The following is an 11,925-nucleotide window of genomic DNA, read 5'->3' on the forward strand; positions in this document are numbered from 1 at the left end:
GACCTCTTCTTGCTCATCAAGGTCCAAGTCGGACTCCGTTACTTTGACTGGCTCGTCATCAACTTCCTCATCGGTGGCATAGCTAAGGCAACCAAGACCTCCTCGTGAAATGATTGGCTTCTTCACAGCTAGAGTGACTTGCAGTTCTTCCTTCCCCAAACCAGCTCCTACAATATCAGAAATAGACAAATCTTCCTCCAATTTGCTCCCAATCTGGGGCGGAGGGGTTACAACAGGAATAGAGATAGGTAAATCAGGAAGCACAAAGTACGATTTCTTGTCAAAAACCGTGTTACAAGTCACATGCCACATGGGGTCCTTTTTCTTAGCAGGTTGGGCAAAGACAATAGAATGCTTGCCTACTTTAAAAGTCAAGGTACCTAGACCGACATCTATGACTGCACCAGCAGTGTGCAGAAATGGCCTACCCAAAATAATGGGAATGTGGGCATCCTCATGCATGTCAAGTACAACGAAGTCGACGGGGAAGAACAACTTCCCTATTTGGACAAGAATGTCCTCTAGGACTCCTATTGGCTGGACCGCAGATCGGTCGCCACCATCTCGTATCGTCATATCATCACATGCGAACCTAGTCAATTTGAGCTTCCTAGCAAGGCTCAGGGGCATGACGCTTATACTAGCTCCTAAGTCACATAATGCCTTCTCAATAGAGAAGGTACCTATATTAGAAGGAACAGAAAAGCTACCTGGGTCAGCTAGTTTATGGGGCGCAGTGTGAGATAGATAAGAGCAAGTTTCTTCAGTCAGTGCGACAGTATGCACTGTTTCAAGTGACTTTTTCTTAGACAGGAGTTGTTTCATGAATTTAGTGTAGGCAGGCACTTGATTGACGAACTCAAGGAAAGGAACTTGTACATTCAAACTACGAATAACCTTTTCAAATTTATTGAAAGATACCTGTTCCTTTGTCGGCACTAGTCTCTCTGGATATGGGGCTGAGAGAAGTACCTTAGCCCTCTCCTCTAAATCGCGCATGCCGGTATCCGTGGACTTAGGCTGGAAGTCCACTACTTTCTCCTTATTGAAGCTTGAACCCTCCTCAGACCGTCTCAAATGTGAGCCATTAACCGACATTGGGTCGAACTTCGGAATCGGGACGGACCCATCAGCACTCGGATCTTGCCCCAATACTTTCGGAGTTGTCGAACCCCGGAACAAATGGTCTCTCAAATTATCGGACATTGAAGGATGAAATTTCTCAATATCAGCAGGGGCCTCAGTCGATCGACCACCTTGCTCAGTCGATCGACTGAGGTGTACAGTTCCAGAAGCTCCTGTAACCCGCATATCAGTCGATCGACCGGGTATATCAGTCGATCGACTGATGTACCTGGTAAACGCCTTGTTCTTGTTAGTTTTGGTTAAAGCTTTATTTTGACTCGGTTCCGCCTCATTCTTTTCAGCGGCATCGTCGACCATAGCAGGCCCCTCCAGGGTAGACCCACTCCTCAAAGTGATGGCATTCAGGGTCTTTTTCTTGTCAGTTTGAGTCGGTAAGTGTCCGGGAGCTCGAGTGGTACTCTTACTAGCCAATTGAGCAATTTGGCTCTCTAGTAGCTTCATCCCGGCCTCTCTAGCTTGGGACTCCTTCAGCAGCAAGTTCTTAAACTCGGTAAAATCGGAATTCTGGGATTGTTGCTGCTGCGGCACATAGGGAGGTTTTTGATATGGTTGTTTGTGTGGAGGCACATAAGCTTGCTGCTGCTGCTGTTGTGGAGGTTGAGTCGGATTCATGACATTCTGGCTACTCCACCTCAAGTTGGGGTGGACATTCGGCTCATAGTACGTGTTTGTCTGCCTATAGTGTTGAAAGGCAGCACAAGACTCAAAGGGGGCAGAACAATTCTCTGAGATATGCCCCTCAGCTCCACATCTTCTACAGACGAAATGACCGTCCGAAACAAATAAGTTAACATGGTACATCCCTCCTTTAGAAGCTCCTCCCAACTCATATTTGTCAAACCTTGCAAAGGAGAGCTTCTAGTGCAGCAACAGAGGAAGATTCATCAGCTCTCCTTTGGTTTTCTCTCGAATTCCCATATTCAGCCTTATGAGTGGCCAAATTATCGATGATCTTCCACCTCTTAGTCTCTCCCATGTTCTCAGAAAATCGGCCATTGGCTGCAGCATCCAAAATAGCCCTCTGATCGTCATATAGCCCATTATAGAACTGGTTGTAAAGACTCCATTTTTCGAACCCATGGTGCGGTATGGTTCGCACCAGTTTCTTGAAATGGACCCATGCTTCATGGAAGTTCTCATCAGGCCCCTGTTTAAAGCTCGTGATCTGAGCTCTAATGGCATTCGTCTTCAAGGCAGAGAAGTACTTTTTGTAGAATGCCAGGGCTAAGGAATTCCAGTCGGTGATCCCATGAGTGGCTCGGTCCAGATCTCTATACCACTCTCTTGCAGCGTCACGAAGAGAGAAAATGAACATGGTCTCCTTGATCTGATTTTGGTTCACACCGGCCGGCGGGGGTATAGAGCAGCAATAATCAATAAAAATCTCCATGTGCTTGGTTGCATCTTCATTTGCAGCTCCCCCAAACTGGTTTCTCTCAACCAGGTTAATATAGGAAGGCTTTGGCTCAAATTTTCTCGCCTCCCCAGGTAGTTCGAATCCTTTGTAGAGATTCGCAGCTGTCGACTCTGAGTGACTAGCAATGGTTGCTTCTTCAGCCATGACTGGAATTTCTGGATAAGTGACTGTCTCAGCTGAAGAAATTGAAATAGGAGATTAGGTGGATCTTCCTCGAACAAAGCGTTCTCGTAGTAGCTTGACAGAGTACTCAGCTCTTCCTCTGTCGGTAATACCCTTTGTGATCGTCTCAACTCGCGCAAGGATTTCTCGATCTCCGGATTGAATGGTACTAGTTCACCACCCTGTGACCTGCGCATAAGAAGAAACTACAAAAAGAATATAAGAAAAGTTTAAGGAACGGAAGTCCCTTAAACTAAAGAAAGACTAAATAAAAACAACTAAAAATTAAAACAATTGCCTCCCCGGCAACGGCGCCAAAATTTGATACCCGTCGTTGTGAGTACCAAAAATAATATTTATAATTCCTATTAAAACTAACCTAGGCTAGTGGTAACAGGGTCGAACCACAAGGAGGCGAATGTAATTAATAATTGTCTAATTCAGTCTAAGGTAACAAATGTGGGGGTTGAATTGATTTTGTCTGTAGCTAACAGCAATAAAAATTAAACTAAAGAAATATATTAAAACAAATATAACGAAGGGTACTAGGATGGTCGGTTCACTATAGTTTCGGCGGCAGCAAACTAAGTCGGTCTAAATCAAACACATGAGGCGGGAAAACAAGAGGTCCTCTCGGTCCACTCTTAACAGATAGCATCTTTCGATCTCGCTATAAGTCCCTAATATCACTAATACTGACTTTCGTCCTGAAAAGTGACTGATAATCTAAACTTTACCTATCTTTCGATCTCAGCATAGTTTAGTCATTTTAATTGGTGATCTAATAACTGTCCCTATCTCTCGATCTAATGGGTCAGTCATAAATTAAGCATCTAACTGGTCGCATGCATTCGATTCGTTAAATACAACATTAAAATCAATTAAAACGAAAGGTAACCTCACATGGTCAGTTGATCGACCAGGTATGGCAGTCGATCGACTGACACGCGATTTCAGTCCAAATTAATACTACGCCGCCTACACCATAATTCCCCTACATCCTAGCACAATTGATTTAGCTACTCATGGCTATGGCAAAAATAACAATAATATTGACGATAAAGATTACTGAATTCATGCTAAAAATAGTAGAATAAACAATTAACATAAAGCGATAAAACAGTTTGGGGAACCTAACTAGCAATTCTATACTAATAACGAAATAGGAGTGAATTCAAATAAGGCAGAACAATACCGAGATTGCAGAGAAACGATTAAGAATAAGAACGAAATCCAATGCTAAAACAATATTCCGAACCCTAATAAAAACTGAATGTTACTGTGTAAAAACTTAGATAGAAATCGGATCAAAACTCGATGCCTGTATCTGAAGTTCTAGGTTACGTTATATAGCAAACATACTGTAGATACCCATATCCGTCGATATTGGAATTTATAGAGAACCCGACAAACACCCGATGATGATAGGACACATGTATTCTTTAGTTGTCATTGTCATTATTTGGGTTCGTTTTACGATGTAGAATGAGCGTTGTCGACGGAGTATTTTATTAATTTAAATGATATTTAAATTAAATGTTTTTTTTCAAAGTGAATTCATTTTATTGCTTTATTGTGAATTTATTTTCTCAAGTTTATTTTATTGAAAATAAAATGAATAATTGATTTGAAAAATCATTTTATGTGTGTATTTGATTTGAAAATCATTTATTTTAATGGGTTAAATCGATTTGAAAAATCGATTTAAAAACCGAAAAAACTCGTTTTAAACACGCGTTTTGGAGCTCGATTATAACTCGGTTTTTGAGCCCGTTTTCTTTACGAGTTGGCACGAATCTCGAGTACACTAACCAACCTAAGCCTCTACCCATCCAACCCCAGTTCGAACCCCCTTAACCACGGCCCAAATCCGTCCCAAACACTCCCAACAACCCGCATAAAAAACACGAGCAGCCCCCCTGTTTTGCGTGCTAAATCCCGAGCCCAAAACCCGCTCCAAATACCACCAAAACCCGTGCCCATTAACCCTAACCCATACCCTAGTATCCTACCCATATTACCTTAGCTTAAACACCAAGAAAACCCCCCATACAAACCCTAAAAAACCCCACGAATAGCTGATGGGCAGCAGCTATGCAAACCGAGCCCGACTGCTTATGGCTCCCTTTTACCCTACTTTAACTCCTTATAAATACCCCCCCCCCCCTTCACCATACATTCATTCCTCTAAGTTCTCCATACATACTACCGTCACTTACAAGCTTTAAACTCCAGAAACAAACCCTAATTGCCTCTCAAAAACCCTCGACAAAACCGACTTACAAAACTGAGAATCAGTTTGTGTGTCCTCTTGGGAACCCTTCGTTCTCCCCTCAAACCTCCATCAAAATTCGAGTTTATTGTTCCTAATTAAACACACAACATACATCTACATCTTAGATAAAGATTCACGAGCCAAATTGCCCTTGAGAGTACACGAATCCCCTCGAAAAACAGAGTGACATACACTCTGTTTTCGCGGCTTTTCCTGTCTGTCCAATTCTGTTTGTGCTCATTTTTCGTGCCCAATAATTCAAAACGAGCAGGGATTGTTTTAAGATCTTTGTTCTCCTCTCTTTCTAGTTTTCAAAACATCTTTTAAATCTAATTTTCACCGTGAAACGAGTGAGAAATTGCAGTTTGAAAGTTGCTGTCCAGATTTGCAAAAAACGTGTTTGTTGCTTTGTTCCTTCGTCGACGACGGCCTCTCGAGATAAAATCTACCATCGATTACGACCCAAGACGGTGTCAACGATACTTGTAGGTTGAGGGTGCATCAAATCCTTCTCTTCTCCCTTTTATTTCGTTATTTTATGTTTGTTTTTTTATAGTTTGTTTTTACTTTGTTTATCGTTTGTTTATCGTTTGTTTTCGTTAACTATGAAACTAGTTTAGTCCGAGTATGAGTTAAAGTACCACCACGAACACCCGCGTTGACTTGAGATGGGAAAGAAATCCGCTACATCAGTCGGTCGTATCCCCCGTCTCATTTACATATCCTCGTGTTCAAGGTAGGGCATTAATAAAACGAATTCTAACTTCACTCTTCGCTTTTGACCCCTCTCTTGTTTCGTTTAATTCGACCTACCCAAGGACCATTCACATGTTAGTTCGACCTCTGATTGTTAACATATGACTCATTTATATGACATTAGATCAATTTAATAACCTAATTAGACACGTTAGGTGGCATCGACGTAGCTTTAAAAACCGATTAACAATTCTGTAACTTAATTGAATGCATCTTTCTCTTTCACATAATTTCTCGCTAGTATAAGAGTGCGTGATTAGCACCTTATTATTAATACTCGATGAGTTAAATTAATTAGCGAACTTGACCTAATTCGACCCTTTAGGCCGTGTAGAGCACCCGGTTTTAGGCAAAGCTTTCTGACCTCCTTTATCATCGTTTTCTAATGTACATCCCGCATCGCTTCGCAAATCTATCTAACCTAATGAATTTAACTTGGGAAATAGGGTGGACGTGGCTTTAGGCCGTGAGGGTGGCCGTGCCTTTTCTTGTTTCGTTTGTTTTATATCATTTGTTCTTTGTCGTTTCGTAGCTTGTAATTTATAGTTTGTTCATCGAGTTGTAATTTTCAAGTTTGTTTTACTTTTATCGAGTCAAAACTTCTTCAAAAACCTTAGTCTTGTTTGGTTAGATGGTTGTGCCCCAATGCATGTAAGAGCGTAGTAAATCGCATGTTGATTAAAGCAACATGGCCCGATTTATGCTAATGCATGCTTTGGTGTGTGACCCAATGTCTAATTCGATAAGATTAAGCGAAAGCACGCATTACGAGGAGTGACCCAAGGCCGTGAGTCATGTAAGCCGTGGGCCACTCCCCTTGTGCACGTTTCCCTAGGCTGAATTGGCCGTGTAATGTATCATGTACGGTTTTGTGTATAGCATTGTATTTTAGATCGAGTTGTATCTTTAATTTATCGTTGCGTCGGCATAAAATGCCTGGGTTGTAATAGGGTAGATCCCAACGACTCCCCCATTCCCCCTAAGCCTTGTTTGTTTCGTTTATATGTTGTTAGATCAATCAACCCACATGCTAAATTACAACTTTGATAAAGTTAGTTTAGTTGCATCTAAATCGACATAGAAACTTCACATGTTAGGGTTTTGAAAACGATGTTTGCATATCATATATCGTAGTAGCTATGACCTTGTTTGAAATCCGACACTTGACTTAGTAGAGCCGTTATCGACGGGCGGGGTTAGGTGTCCTTATAGGCTTCCTAACAAGTACCCTCACCCCTTACTCAAGATCTATGGTTTGTGGATCCGTCTAAATACCATTGGATTACGAGAGTCATTCAAATCGAGTGATATAGGGTACAAGTCTTTATCTTTAATCACTCGTAGTCGATTGGCTTTATGCTTTTCGATGAAAGGTGTAAAGTTGACTTGAACGGTTCCAAGTTCCCATAAAACTTGGTGGCGACTCTAATTTGTCTTAATTCGATTCGAAAGAACCTCGAGTCGATTATGCCTGTGATCCCGCGGACGCAGTTCCCGAGGGCCTTGTCCACACATACGTAACGCTTATTATCAAAACCTAAACATAATGGGCTTCAAGTTCCTCGATCTTTTAATTCTCGTCTGGGATAGCAGCTTGGTCGATCGACTAAGCATGGCAGTCGATCGATCGCTCTTCAATGTCTGATAAAGAGCTTCGAACCGTGATTTGGTCGATCGACTGAAGGTAGTGGTCGATCGACTGCTTTAGCTGCTACTTGACTTTTATAATCTCTTGGATTTGTCTTTTGGGCCTTGGATTGCGCACCAAGCTCGTTCCTTAAGCAAATATTTCACGTCAAATGCAATGCAGGATACTCGGGGACGGATTTAGCTCGATTTCCGCTGGATTCTTCACATTTCTGCAATAGTGTACAAAAACACGGAAGTAGACGGAAATGGGGAGAAATGTAGCATAAACTACATGAATGAGCTCTGAAATTCGTGTAAAATGGGATGTAAAACATCATATAAAAGACACGCATCACTGACGATGATCTTGAATGCGAGTAATCGTTTTCGGAACTTGAATCATAGTTTTCTTCGAGTTGTAATCATAATTGTAATTTAACTTAAATTAATAAATTAATTAACAATTAACAATCATAATTGATATAGTTACAGTTATAATTTGATGAATTGATTGTCGATTTGTTTGGAGTAATGGACGTTTGAAGATGAGGAAGATGAATAAAGTTATAGCTGTTGAGAAGTAGAGAGAAATGAAACGGCGAAAGTGATAAGTGTCACGTGAGTATATATATATATATATATATATATATATATATATATATATATATATATATATATATATATATATATATATATATATATATATATATATATATATATATATATATATATATATATATATATATATATCATTTCGATGGTTTTGTCTCTGTTTTCAGAGTGCTTACAAGGAGGAGATGAGCCAACCATTGCCACCTGGACAGTCTCCATACGAGATCCGGTCGTACTACAAGGCTGTCAAGGGCTTTGATAGGAAGAACCGACTATTTGGGACCGGAGAAAAGGGGGCCGAAGTGTGGTATGATCCTCCTTCTAACAAAAGTGGTCGACGATCTTTCTCTTATGCTCCTAGAATGATTTCACAGCTTTCCACCCGAATGAATGATGAGCGAGCCGCTCGACTAGCTCTTGAAGAAATTGTTCGTCAATAGGCGGAACAAATGACAGCAATGCAAAAGGCTTGGGCTGATATGCAGTCATCTCAACCCCCAAACACGTGCTCACGTTTCAATCCACATGGTAGAGACGACTTTGCCGATGACGGACACAGGTTTAGAGGTGGTAGTTTTGTTGAGCCTTTAGCTAGCTTAAAGCCTTTAGGTTAGTATTGTCGTCTAGTAGGGAGTATGAAAAAACATTGGTGATTTGTGTTTAATTAGTAAGACAATGTATGAATTTGACCGACTTTTTATGTAAAAAAATTGTTTTTCCAATTGCGTTCAATTTTTTTTTGTTACCTCTCTTGATTCCCGCAATTGCGGTCGACGTGAAAATGGATTCCCACTTGGCTGTCGTATGTGTTTTGCAGGTGTTGGTTGTATTTGAAATGATGCAAATAGGCATCGTGGCTGGGCAGCAAGCTGCTGTTTCAAGCCACTGCATTAAATAATCCTGACATAAATTCCGTCAGGAAAGTCAAACCTCAGTTGACTTTACTGACGGAATTTCCGCCAGGGGTACAAAATTTCGAATTTTTAGTTAATCCGCCTTCACTGCCACGTGTCACAGTCCTGACGGAAATTCCGCCAGGAAAGTAAAAACTATGTTGACTTTCCTGACGAAATTTCCGTCAGAGGCCCAAATTTTCATATTTTCAATTAAACCGCCAATATTGCCACGTGTCACAGTCCTGACGGAAAAATTGTCACTATTCACGTGTACTGACGGAAATTCCGTCAGTCATGTGCTAATACTGGACGACTGTTTTTCCGTCAGTAATCCTCTTTTACTAACGGAAATTCTGTCAGGACAGTGATTTAGGGACAAAAATCGCCGATGCGCGTTCCTGACGGAAATTCCGTCAGGAAACGGAATTACTAACGGATTTTTGCCATCAATATCCCGCGTTTTCGTAGTAGTGAAAGGATCCCCACGAGTTAGGGAGTAGCCAAATGAAATAGGTAGCGAAACTGCCCTTCAGGACGGGCGTCCCAGAGACAGGACGGGCGTCGCCAAAGCAGGATGGGCATCCCTCAGTACACGATGGGCGTCCACTAGAGCCAGGTCGTGCGTCCCAAGCTACGACTTGCAAGGCTATAAACTTCATTTAAGGGGCAATCGTCATTTAAGTCCTTAGTTAACCTAATACTTGTACTTAGTATAAATACTCCCTTGTCAGAGGAGATTAGTAAGGAAGGAAAATTAGAGATTAGACACCAACTAGCTTAATTATACTTTAATCCTTCTTTATTTATTGTTCAAGAATTCTTAGATCTAGTTGGGTAATTGAAGATTATTTGGGTTTTTATTGGAGAATTGACAACTCTTCATCATCAATCAAAGTTTTCTTTTATTATTCTTTCCTTTTCATTTATTAATCTTAAGATTGGTATAATTTCTTTACTCCTTACTTAATTATTACTTATTGTTTTACTCTTCCATGATGCTTATACTTGTTAAGATGATTGACTCCATTGTTAACATGTTTTCCATGATAATGAGTGAGTAGTTCCCTAACTAGGGTTAGTGGGGGATTAGGGGAGTTAATCATGGGGTAGATCTATACTTAATAAGTTCATATGAATGCTTGATTGTTGTAGTTTCAACTTATGCACTTGTTATGCTTGATGAAATGCTTGATTGAAAACCTAGCATGATTCTCTTATCCTTTCAACAAGACTTGTAAGACATAAACTAACTCAAGGCTTGTTAGACCATGCATATAGTTGAATAGGGAGAATCAATTCGATGTAGGTGTTGTAAAGTTGTGATCGACTCGGCTCCGAGACCTAAGTCTCCCTAGGAATTTTAAGATATAAACTAACTCGATTCCATTACAACAAAAATTGCTTGCATCTATGTAACTTATTTATGTGATCTCATCATGATTCCTCTATGAACCCATGACACCCTAGTGTCTTTAATCGATTGTTTACAAACTCTATTTGCTTACTTTGCTTTGCTTTCATTTATTTAATTTTCCTTTGTTAAGTAGTTTAGATTTCAAATCTCAACCTCAACCCAAATTGTGATACTAAGGCATAGCTATTTACAACCGATAAGTCAATATAATACCCGTCCCTTGGGATCCGACCTCTACTTACCGCTCTACTAAGAGTCTTTTGTTGCGAATATAAATATTGTTTGAAAGCATAGACGATACGTCCCATCAAAATGGCGCCGTTGCCACGGACGGTATTCAATTGAGTTGTTATCTTTTGTTGTTTTTAGTTGTGTCTTTCTTAACCTTGGGGAAGTCAATCTCCTCAAGGTAGTTTTAATTGTTTTCTAGTTGTTTGATTCTTGCATGTCTAGGAGATCACAAGGCGGTCTTTTGCCTATTGATCCCGAAATCGAGAGAACTTTGACAAATATTAGAAGAGCCGTTAGAGGTACTTCGACAATTGTAGGTATTGGAGAACTGGTGGACATTGGTATCATCCAAACGGATAGTGTTGAGTATACCAACCCTTTTGCAAGACAAGGAGAGGATAACCCAATTCCAAACCAACCACAAAATCAACCTACAATGCCTAAATTCTCATCTCATTCCGTACCAACCGAGGAGAACCTACCTAATGGTACTCCAATACCACCCAACTTGACCGGTAATTTCATTGCCAAATCCGCATTCATACAATTAGTCGAATGAAGTCAATTGGAGGGATGCCTAGTGAGGATCCTCATCTACATATGGAGACTTTTTTTGACCATTCTGATGCAATTTCCTAAATGGAGGTAACACATAACAATATCAAATTCGATGGGTATTGTTCCCTTTTTCCTTGATTGGAACCCTGAAGCAATGGTTGAAGAGCTTAGACAAGGCCACTCTTGGAATCGATTCATGGAAGAAGTTAGCACTTGCCTTTTACAATAATTTTTACCCTTCGGAGAAAACCAATATGTTAAGAGCCCAAATCACCGGGTTCAAGCAAAGAGATGAAGAGTCTCTATATGAGGCATGGGAAAGACTCAAAGATACATGTCGCTCTTGTCCTCATCATGGGTTAACCGAATGGTTTTTAGTCCAACAATTTTGGAATGGGTTGTATGAAGACTCAAGGAATATACTCAACATGGGATCTAATGGAAGATTCACCGTGGCAGATGATAACCAAACTTGGGCCAAGATAGAGGAGATGGCGGTTCACAACTCTCAATATAGTAGGCCAAGAAAAGCTACTAGGGGAGGGAGACATGAAGTTAACTCCGTCACACAATTGAGTGCCGATTTGGGTGCCCAATTATGCTCCCATATTAACACAATGAACTACAAATTTGACAAGGCCATAGCCAAGATGAATGAGGCCTCTCAATCACCCAAGCAACATCAACAAGTCAATGCCATGGTGTCAACATCTTCTATTCCAAATGGAGTATGTGAGAATTGTGTAACTTTAGGACATGATCAACAAGAGTGTAGGGGCACAAATGAGCAAGTTAATGCTTTCCAAGCATACAAGAATGACGCCCATTA

The 11,925-nt window shown here is 40.6% G+C and overlaps 1 non-coding gene and 1 pseudogene across 1 annotated transcript; one reads left to right on the forward strand and one right to left on the reverse strand.

The window, feature by feature from the left end:
- Positions 1-2,219: 2,219 nt before the first annotated feature.
- Positions 2,220-2,326, forward strand: LOC141621037 (small nucleolar RNA R71). The gene has a single exon (XR_012532089.1). It is a non-coding gene; the product is annotated as a small nucleolar RNA R71 (small nucleolar RNA).
- Positions 2,327-11,358: 9,032 nt separating this feature from the next.
- LOC141620399 (small nucleolar RNA R71) lies at positions 11,359-11,457 on the reverse strand (annotated as a pseudogene).
- Positions 11,458-11,925: the final 468 nt, after the last annotated feature.

This window comes from Silene latifolia, chromosome 1 (genome assembly GCF_048544455.1).
Source record: "Silene latifolia isolate original U9 population chromosome 1, ASM4854445v1, whole genome shotgun sequence".
Lineage (NCBI taxonomy): Eukaryota > Viridiplantae > Streptophyta > Magnoliopsida > Caryophyllales > Caryophyllaceae > Silene > Silene latifolia.